The sequence below is a fragment of the Vulpes vulpes genome, chromosome 13 (assembly GCF_048418805.1).
Source record: "Vulpes vulpes isolate BD-2025 chromosome 13, VulVul3, whole genome shotgun sequence".
In the NCBI taxonomy this organism is placed as follows: domain Eukaryota; kingdom Metazoa; phylum Chordata; class Mammalia; order Carnivora; family Canidae; genus Vulpes; species Vulpes vulpes.
In genome coordinates this window covers 50833490-50844165 of record NC_132792.1, presented here as the reverse complement: position 1 = coordinate 50844165, position 10676 = coordinate 50833490, and the positions used below count along the sequence as shown (strand labels likewise).

Sequence of the window (10676 nt, the reverse complement as noted above, 5' to 3'; positions counted from 1 at the left end):
TTGATGAAATATGAATGAATATAAATGTCAAAGAATCTCCACAAATTCCAAGTAAGATGAACTAAAAGAGACCCACGCTGAAACAGGTTATAATCAAACTATCAAAAGTCAAACACAAAGAGAGAACCATAAAACTGGCAAGAAGGAAATGATTCTTCACATACAAGAGATTCTTAATAATATAATCAACATATTTCTCATTAGAAACTTTGGCAGCCAGAAGGCAATGGGCTGATACATACAGAGTGTTAAAAGATAAAACAAACAAACAAAAAACTCCACAGGTTTCTTTTTTTTTTTTCAATAATAAATTTATTTTTTATTGGTGTTCAATTTGCCAACATACAGAATAACACCCAGTGCTCATCCCATCAAGTGCCCCCCTCAGTACCCACCACCCAGTCACCCCCACCCCCTGCCCTCCTCCCCTTCCACCACCCCTAGTTCGTTTCCCAGAGTTAGGAGTCTTCCATGTTCTGTCTCCCTTTCTGATATTTCCTACCTATTTCTTCTCCCTTCCCCTCTATTCCCTTTCACTATTATTTGTATTCCCCAAATGAATGAGACCATATAATGTTTGTCCTCTGATTGAGTTATTTCACTCAGCATAATACCCTCCAGTTCCATCCATGTCGAAGCAAATGGTGGGTATTTGTCATTTCTAATGGCTGAGTAATATTCCATTTTATACATAAACCACATCTTCTTTATCCATTCATCTTTCGATGGACACCAAGGCCCCTTCCACAGTTTGGCTATTGTGGACGTTGCTGCTAGAAACATCGGGGTGCAGGTGTCCTGGCATTTCATTGCATCTCCACAGGTTTCCACCAAGAATCATATACCTATCAAAACTGTCCTTCAAGAGTGAAGGAGAAATTAAAACAATCCCAAACAAAAGCTGAGGAGGTTTGTTACCACTAGACCTTATCTGCAGAAAATGTTCAAGGAGTCCTGCAGCGTGAAATAAAAACACACTAGGTTATAACTTGAAGCTGCATAAAGAAATAAAGATTGCAGTAAAGGTTAAAAATGGACAGTTATAAAAGCTAGTATTATTGAGACTTTGGTTTGTAACTTTACATTTTGTTTTTTACATAATTTAGCAGACTAATGCACTAAAAATAAATTGTAGTTTGTTTCTGGCCATACAGTATATATAGATGTAATTCTGTAATATCAACAACTGAAGGATTGGGGACGGAACTATAAATATAAAGAAGCAGAGTTCTGGGGTGCCTGGATGGCTCAGTCAGTTAAGTGTCCAGCTCCTGGTTTCAGCTCTGATCATGATCTCAGGGTCGTGAGATGGAGCCCTGCATCAGGTTAGGTTCAATCCTCAGCAGGAAGTCGGCTTGAGATTCTCTTTCTCTTCCTCTGCCCCTCCCCTGCTCATGCATGCATGCACTCTCTCTTTCTCTCTCTCTAAAAGAAATATTTTTAAAATAATAAAGTATGCTATTGAACTTAAGCTAGGATAGATAAATTCAGATTAGACTTATAACATTAGGATATTAAATGTAATCCCCATGGTAACTACAAAGAAAATAGCTATAGAATATACACAGAAGGAAATGAGAAGGGACTTAAAATATTTCTCCATAAAATAACAATCATAAAAGAATAAAGTGATTCAGGGAATGTGAGGAAAATGCTATGAGGCCCATAGAAAACAAATAGCAAAATGACAAGTAAGTCTCTTCTTAGTAATTATTTTAAATGTAAGTGAATTAAACTCTCCAATTAAAAGAAATTGGCAAAATGAATTAAAATAAATAAATAACCATGATTCAATTATATTTTGAATTATATGTTGAAAAAAATCATTTTAAATCCAAGGAAATGAATAGGTTAAAATTGAAATAACATGAAAAGATCTGTTGTGCAAGTGATAACCAAAAGAGAGACATATGCAACGGAACATTATTTAGCATTAAAGAGGAAGGAAATTTTGACACATGTTACAACACGGATGAATCCTAAGGACATTTTGCTAAGTGAAATGAGCTATTCAGAAAAAGAAAAAGACAAGTCCAGTTATATGAAGTACTTCAAGTAGTCAAAATCAGAGACAGAAAGTATAATTATGGTTTCCAGACGCTGGGAGGAGGGAGGAATGGTGAGTTATTATTTAATGAATATAGAGTTTCACTTCTACAAGATGACAAGAGTTGTGGAATTAGATGGTGGTGATGTTGCACAACAGTATGGATGTACTTAGTACCACTGGCCTGTCCACTTAAAAATGGTTAGGATGGCAAATGTAATGTATGTATTTGACCACAATAAAAAAAAATGGAAAAAAAAAAGAGACTCCTATGTTTTTCTTGACTTTTAAACAATGAATATAATTAGCCTTTGTGCGGATCAGTTGTCATACTGGAAGTTTTAGTGGTAGATGTAGGAACAGGGTGAGCAGATTGTGTCCTGACCCCCAAGACAACCTTTCATAGAAGCTTTTATGAACATATCTGGTTTGCAGCTTTTTGAGTGAATATTTTGCTCTTTCCCATAAATTGTGAGGGCCCGAGGGGAGAATAGTTTACATTTCTGGTTAACTATAGCTCTGTTTATGGGACATTTTCTTGCTTCTTGAAAAAAAACTGGCTGGGATTAATGGTTAAGATGTGCTTTTAGAAATCAACCATGGAACTTTTACTGTGTACTTTATATGTAAAGAATGGAATTAAGGAAATGACCCGAGACAGAATTCTTGACCTTGGGGAACTCATGTTGAGCTGGCGTATGGTTTTAATCAGAGGTCTTCAGTTTCAGTGACAGAAACCCAATTCATACAGACTTAAGGAAAACAAGGAATTGCTGGTTCAGCTCCCTGTGGACATCCCTCTGCTCTCGACTCTCCCATTGTCACTGGCTTGACTGCTGATTTCTAGCACCTGTGACTGTCTGCCTGCAGGTTCTTTTGGCTTTTTATAAGAAAGGCTAGAAGTGCCCTAGAATTAACAATTAGGAACATTCATCAACCAGTGACAGAAGTTGGTGAAGAAACAAGCCAGCCTCCCTGCTTCCCAGGCAGGTTAGCTGAAGCATGCGTTCTAGATCACATCCCAGAGTGCGCTGGTGGGATGAATTCCAACTGCCCAAAATGACGGCTTGCTTGATAATGCACACTTTATTTATTGGCTTTTTTCCTCTTCTATACCTCACTTCCCTACTCCCCTACTAGTATTTTCTGGGATCAATCCCTAAATAAACCATTTACACTATAATCCCTATCTTAGAAGACTAGTTCTGGGTGAGCTCCCACTAAAATAATTGGCTTTTCTAAGCGAGAAGTCCATTTGCAAACTTCAGACACTACTGGATCCAGGGTTTTTTGTTGGTTTGCATTTCAATTTGTTAAGATCTTCATTAACGGATGCTTGCCGTTTGTTGACTTTTTTTGAAAAAAATCAAGCTGTAAACTTTTATTACAAATTAAAAATGAGGTTCTTAAAAATCTCAACTTGACCAGATAGGAAATAATTTAAAAACCTTTAAAGGTGTATTGAGAAAAACTACATTTTTTTTTTCAATACGTTTGTCATTACCAAAAAGAGGCTTCTTTAGGTTAAAGAATAATAAAACTGTAAAAATTAATTAATTAATTAATTAATCAAAAATAAAAATAAAAGAATAATAAAACTGTAGATAATGTAGATGGTTTTATTTATCTGGTACTTGGGCAAAAAGCAACCCCTTAAGGTCTTCAGCTCCAATCTTTTGTTCATTTCTTATTGATGGCATCTCATCTTCATTCCTTCATGTTGGATGAGTAGCCCAGATGATGGTGGAGATGGTAAACTGGCCTTTACTCAGCCCTGCCCTGCTCAGCCTCAGGAGTGGACCAAGTGTTAGCTGGTGGATCGACTGCTTTGGTCTCTTTGCCATCTTGTGGTTTAGGGTTTTCTGGGCATCTGTGTCGGTAGTTGAAGTTGTGGTGGTACTGACGTTGAGGTGGCTGCTGACCTTGGGGTCATCCTCTTGATTTTCCTTATCATCCTTGTTGCCATCCTCTCTAGGTTGTCTTTGGCAAGGAGGACCTGTACAGGATCGTGGTCTATAACCTCGATTCATACTCTGTCTCACTGGTCTACCTTGTTCTCGTGCACCTGGTTGTCAGCACCTGCCATCCCTTCTCCCTGCACAGGAGGGTTGGAAGACTGTGGTCGATGCCCATAGGATCTCCGCATTAGTAAGGTGGGAACCGTATGTAGCCTGCAGTAGAGTGGGCACTGTTGGGCCTGGCCTTCAGGAGTACTTTCCAATCCCTTGTTCCTTTCCCCACTCTCATGATCCTGGTAATTCTGCGGGTAACTGAGTGGGGGGCCCTGCCAAGTGGATGGCATCTATTACGGTTTCGGTCTACTGTGTATTTACTGCTTTGACTGGAACCCCACCAAGGCCGGGTACATTTGCTGTGTCCACATCCATTTTTCCTTCAACAACATCACACTCCACAGTCTCTCCATCTCTACGCTGCGAAGGTACTTTCTGGGGTTATTCTTCATGGCAACCTGGTGGACAGATATATCTTCCTTGGTGTTATTCCTGTTGATGAAACCAAATCCTTTTCTTATGTTGAAACAGTTTACAAATGTTCTGAAAACATTTGTTGTGATGACCTTCTGGTCCCTGTTGGGCAGGTGCCGCCCATGTGAGGCCCCACAGGCCGCCCCTCCCTGTCCTGCTGCCCCTGGTGCCAGGCCTGGGTGTGGGCAGCAGTGAGGGCGAGGGTGGCTGCTGGTTCTCTGCCTCGCTGTTCAGGGTTTGGGTGATCATGACTGGGGCCAGGGTGCAGCTGCTCAGGGCTCTCTGGGGTCTGCTCTCCACTCCCGCTATTGATCGAACTCCTAGGGATTTAAAAATGATGTCATTTTGAGTGTATTTCTCTTGTTTGTCTCTTCAGTCCTTTGCCCCAGCTTCATTTTTATCCACTGCCTTCCATTAAGGGGACCAAATGGTTTCCAAAAGCCCAGATGTAGACCATATTCTCTCAGCCACACCAACCCCAAAAGAACTATTTTTCCTTTTTTCTGATGGACATGAATTCATTGACCTGAAATTAGTCCAGACATAATCCTAATTTAATCATAAGGAAGGGATGGAATACATTGACTAGATTATACCTGGGTCAAGTACCTAACTCTAGAGCCAGAAAAAACTCAGGCCAATGTACATCACATTCCCTGCAAATGGAGAGATGAGTTTTCCAAGAAAAAAACAGGTTGCTGTTTACAGAAAAAAAGATAATGGATGATGGAAAGATAAAAATTACAAAGAAGCAAGAAATTTATATTTATTTATTTATTTATTAAAATATTTTATTTATTCATGAGAGACAGAGAGGTAGAGACATAGGCAGAGGGAGAAGCAGGCTCCCTGCGGGAACCCTTCATCCCAGGACCCCGGGATCATGACCTGAGCCAGCAGCAGACACTCAACTACTGAGCCACGCAAGTGGCCTCCAATTCATATTTTGAAATCCTGACCTCAATGTGATGGTATTTGCAGATGGAGCCTTTGGAGAGATAATTAAGTTTAGATAAGATTAAGAGGTTGAGGCCTTCATAATGTGATGGGTGCCTTTAGGAGATACCAGAGCCTTCTCTTTTTCTCAATCTTGTTCTCACTCTCTCTTTCTCAATGTTTAGAATACTTTGAAGGGTTGTACCCATGTGATGGGGATCATGGAATCCACAAAACACTTTGATGTATTTCTTCTCTCTCTCTGTCCCATGTATGAAATTGAAGAAACTGAAGGCTCTTTCCTCAGACAATCTGATGACTTCCTTTGGTGCCTCTTGATTGGACAGACCAATATCTTTGCTGGAAGTGTTATGGTATGAATGTTTGTGCACCCCCAAACCCCATATGTTGCCATCCTAACCCCCAAGGTGATGGTATTAGGAGATGAGGCCTTTGTGAGGTTAATAAATTATGAGGGCTAACCTCTCATGGTAGGCATTAGTGTCTTCATAAAAGAGGCCTGAGGAAGCCCCCTTGCTCTTTTTGCCAGGTTAGGACATGGTTAGGACATGAAAAGACATTGGTCTATGTGTAAGGGGGCTCTCACCACACACCACATCTGCCTGTGCAGTGATCTTGGACTGCCAGCCTCCAGAACTGTAAGAAATAAGTGCTTCTTGTTTATAAACCACCCATTTTATGGTATTTTGTTATAGCATCCTGAGCAGTCTAAGGTAGAAAGTATATCAAATTTCCTAGCATCAGAAACTGATCAGTCACATATCTGTTCAATGGGGAAACTAACACCACCTGATAAATTTACTGTAATAGATATATGGAATCACCTTATGTATTTGTAACTCATTTTCATAAAAGAGTGGTCCTGCTTTATATCTAAAGACAGATAACTATTAAAAACTATTAAAAACACAAATAGAAAATCTGTTTCAAGGCAAAAAGTAGAGTTAAAATAATTGCCATGATATGAATTCACATTTGACATTGAGCTTCTTGGTTGTTCAGGCAAATGGGGGAGACAGTAAAGTTTTACTACAGTATTTGTTATCAAAATGATCTTCAAGGGAAATTGTATGTCTGGGTATTTGTACTTATGTTTCCTAAGCCAAGTCAACTTTGTGCGCTGAGTACTCTGCTGGGCAACTGGGCAATGTTCTTTGTTTTTGTTTGTTAGTTGTCAGTTTTTGCAAGTTCTGTTTTATATATTAAACTATGTTCCTACGTTTCTGAGCCATTGTCTCATTCTTGTATCGTCCATACACATTCATGTTAGTGTGGTTGATTGCTTGGTGTCTTTCCATAGATAGAGAAATACGTGTTATTTGGCTATTCCATCAGGGGAAAAGGTAATTTGGACCATGTATTAGAGATAGCCACTAGTCTGTTTAGATCCAAAGAGAAACATTAGAAGAATCAGAAAAAAAATGGATACTCATGATCTAAGTACCATTTAGTACCATTTTATTCATATAGGCCTTTTTTTTAAAGTATGGACTAGCTAAAATGTCATAATGGAAGATTACAAAATCTCAAATTATATTCTGGAGTACTGATATTTTCTATCAATATTTCTTTAATTTCTCTCTGTGTGCTTAGGAATGACAAGATGTATATTGGAAAAGGAAAGGATCTGGAATTGGACAGACCAGCATTCAAATTATGACTCTGTGATTTATGAACTACATGAACTTAGGATCTGTAACATTCTCAGATCTCTGAGCCTTAGTAGTCTGTCTTGTCTGGATGGCTTGACAATACCTCTCACAAATTTGTGAAGATTAAATGAGATGATGAGTTTATAACACCTGATAGTACACAGCTCTATAAGTATTTTTAAATGAATAAATGAATGGACCCTTCTAGAATAAATTATGATGATGGCAATGATAATTTATTAAGAGACAAATGTTGGCTGAAGTACCGAAACAGGTAGGGAATGGTAATTAAATAATACAATATCAATAAGAATTTGAAACAATCATACAAGACCTGCAAGAATTTGGTTTGTTATCCTAAAAATATTTTTAAGTAAGAAGAGACTATAAGACTATAAGAAGCTAATTTAACTCAAAATGCTTGGCATAATCTAATTATCATAAATGGTCTGACAACTCATTTTCTATTTTGCATCAATTAAAAGGAATTAGAAGGATTAATTTTGCTCAAAAAGAAACAAACGCATAATCATAAAGAAAGTTTCCTCTGTGGGAAAACAATGTAACCTTTTGCTTCCCTATCCCTCTTGGGCATAGAAAATATGTTTTTGATGGCTCTGGGCCATTTTACTTTATTCCTTATAGGGAAGAAATCCGAACTAGGAAATTTTCTCAAGGATTCTGGCCTTTCTTTTAGTAGCTAATACACACTTGTGGTTTATTTCTTCTCAAATATCTGGTACATATATTAGGCAAATCCACTGCTTTAAGAAGAGAACAAAGTCATTCAGAAAAGTCTGACAATAAGAGACAAAGGCAACTGAGGCAAATACAAAAAACAAAAAGAAAAAAGAAAGAGCAAGGATTGTCATATTTATACCAGTCAAGTGAATTAAATAAGGCAACGGTGGGAATTTAATAGACATAAACATTATGATCCACAATGAAGAATACGTATGCACCAATTAACATAGCATTACATAGATCATAAGTTTGAAACTACCAGAACTTCATGGAGAAATAGATGGAAACACAGTAGCAATAGGCTATTGTAGCACAAGTGACCAATTAACTCAACAAAAAATGCATAAGGATATGAAAAACCTAAGTCCAAAAAACAGTTACAAAAGGTGACTATCAGTTTTGCTACAAAGAAAATCATGACAGGGATCCCTGGGTGGCGCAGCGGTTTGGCGCCTGCCTTTGGCCCAGGGCGCGATCCTGGAGACCCGGGATCGAATCCCACATCAGGCTCCCGGTGCATGGAGCCTGCTTCTCCCTCCGCCTGTGTCTCTGCCTCTCTCTCTCTCTCTCTGTGACTATCATAAATAAAAAACAACAACAACAACAACAAAAAAAAAACAAAAACAAAAACAAAAAAAAAAAAGAAAATCATGACAAATTCCCAAAGGTAGAAAAAGCAAAGCAAATGTTCTTTGATCAAATTGTAATAAAACAAGAATTAATCTTGCAATAAACAAGAAAACAAGAAACAATAATTATAGGATAACTCTAAAGTGTTTAGGGGAAATTTCCTTAAAAATTATATTGATAAACAACAATAAATTAAAATAACAAATGATGAGATCCCTGGGTGGTTCAGTGATTTGACGCCTGCCTTTGGCCCAGGGCACGGTCCTGGAGTCCCAGGATCAAGTCCCACATCGGGCTCCCTGCATGGAGCCTGCTTCTCCCTCTGCCTGTGTCTCTGCCTCTCTCTCTTTCTCTGTCTATCATGAATAAATAAATAAATAAATCTTTATAAAAAATAAAATAACAAATGATGTAGCCAATTCATGAAAATTTAAGATTAAAAGAGTAAGATAAACATAAAATAAACAAAAAAATCTTAATAATAAATAAGAAATTAATAAAATACTTGAAAATGGGAAAATTAACAAGCCAAAGCTTTGGTTATTTCCAAAAATGAGACAAACTAGTAGTTAACATGTTCAAAAATGAGATAAAAAATGCATAAGTAATAAAAATGGTAATATACAGGCCCCTGGGTGGCTCATTTGGTTAAGTTGTCTGTCACTTGGTTAAGGCTCAGGTCCTGATTTCAGGGTCATGAGACTAAACCTCCCATCAGGCTTGGCTTAGTTTGGAGTCTGCTTATGACCTCCTCTACCCTCTCCCTCCCTCCCCGACCTCGCTAAAATAAATAAATCTTTTTTAAAAATCCCTCTGCCTCTGCCCCTTCCCCTCTCTAAAAAAAAAGACAATATAACTACAAATACAAGAGAATACAGATCATTAGAAATATATACCTAATTTTATGAAAATAAATTTTTTTAATTTTTAAAATTGAATTAAGTGGGTAAACAAAAGAAATAGAGACTACTAAAACTGGACCCTATAAAAAAATGAATATCTAAAAGACCAGTTATACAAAACAAAGAAAATCGTCAAAAAGTAATACTTTTAAAAAAATAAAGTAATATTTACTTCACACCCCTCTCATGCACAAAATGTTATTAGGTCCAGACATTTAGGAAACAGATATCCCAAAAGATATGAAAACTCTTTGGGAACATGGAAAAAAGATGGAAAACCTCCAAACTCTTTTCATAAAGTCAACATAATACTTATAACCTGACAGAAAAATCTGAATAATCTAATAATTATTAAATGGAAAAAGCTATTTACAAGTTTTCCATAAAATTTCCCAGAAAGAAAAAAATCTTAGTTTCAAATAGTTCCATTGGCAAATTCTACAGACTACTCAAGAACCACGTGATAGACATCTAACAAAAACATTTGTAGAGCATGAGAAATAGGGAACATTTCCCAATTTGTGAGATTAGCATATCCTTTACACAAAACCCCCAAACAGTACAGAAAGTATGCATTTTAGTTCAATGTCACTGATGAATTCACATCAAACCTTAAACCATTTAAATACAGCAATGTGTCTTTCTCTATGTGTATAGGAAACACCCCTACTCTCCACCCCTGTGTGTGTCAAAAATTTGTGTTAGACTTCACTTGTATGAAAGACCTACGTTACTGTCGGTTTTCCCTAAGTGAAAGAAATCCAAAATAGATTTTTTGCTTTTTCTAAAGAAGTTGAAAAGTGAAAATAGCATTCAGCCTTTGTTTTGCAGAGTCTTTATAGAGACAGTTTGCACTTCAGCAGCAAGAGTGACCTGCCAATGTCCTTTCCTGGGAACTAACTTGGCATCTCAGCATCAAGCTGCCATAGCTTTGAACCAAGTCTGTGAGCATCTGTGCATTATTTTGATTTATTTTATACATCCTTTAGCAAGATGTGCCCTAAGGTAGCAAACAGCCTAAGAGAGGTTATTTTGGGGTCTGGAAGTGATCAAACATTTTTCCTTTTAAATTACTGGTAATTGCTTCTTTGTTTTATGCCATTTTGGCTTACAAAGTTTTTATAGGAATCTTTGACTTTCGGAGAGCAGGGGAAAATGGTGTATACATATATATATGATTGACCCTTGAACAACTTGGAGGTTAGGGGCTCCAAGCCCTGTGCAGTCAAAAATCTGCATATAACTATTGACTCTCTAA

At 37.5% G+C, this 10676-nt stretch overlaps 1 pseudogene; it reads right to left on the bottom strand.

The window, feature by feature from the left end:
* Positions 1 to 3811: 3811 nt before the first annotated feature.
* On the bottom strand, positions 3812 to 6755 carry LOC112931436 (Y-box-binding protein 1 pseudogene; annotated as a pseudogene).
* Between the last annotated feature and the right edge of the window lie 3921 nt (positions 6756 to 10676).